The sequence below is a fragment of the Apium graveolens genome, chromosome 11 (assembly GCF_009905375.1).
Source record: "Apium graveolens cultivar Ventura chromosome 11, ASM990537v1, whole genome shotgun sequence".
In the NCBI taxonomy this organism is placed as follows: domain Eukaryota; kingdom Viridiplantae; phylum Streptophyta; class Magnoliopsida; order Apiales; family Apiaceae; genus Apium; species Apium graveolens.
In genome coordinates this window covers 63,059,127-63,059,473 of record NC_133657.1, presented here as the reverse complement: position 1 = coordinate 63,059,473, position 347 = coordinate 63,059,127, and the positions used below count along the sequence as shown (strand labels likewise).

The following is a 347-nucleotide window of genomic DNA, read 5'->3' as shown; positions in this document are numbered from 1 at the left end:
AACTCCTTTAGTTGAGCAGTGATAGGCGTAGCTGTATCCACTTCAAGAACTCCTGCTAACTTGCCATGTGGCAATATCTGGGTTGGATACTGATATTCATTAGCAGCCATCAGTTTAATTAGATCATAAGCTTCCTCATAGCTCTTTGCCCATAATGCTCCACCTGATGCTTCATCGATCATGGGTCTTGACTGTGCTCCCAAACCGTTATAGAAGCAATTGATGATCATCCAATCAGGCATTCCATGATGATGACACTTTTTAAGCATCTCCTTGTAGCGCTCCCAAGCTTCACATAGAGATTCTCTCGATTGCTGCGCAAATTAAGTAAGACAATTCCTCATTAC

General features: G+C 42.4%; 1 non-coding gene across 1 annotated transcript; it reads left to right on the top strand.

Annotated features, from left to right (window-relative positions):
* Positions 1 to 240: 240 nt before the first annotated feature.
* On the top strand, positions 241 to 347 carry LOC141698728 (small nucleolar RNA R71). The gene has a single exon (XR_012565232.1). It is a non-coding gene; the product is annotated as a small nucleolar RNA R71 (small nucleolar RNA).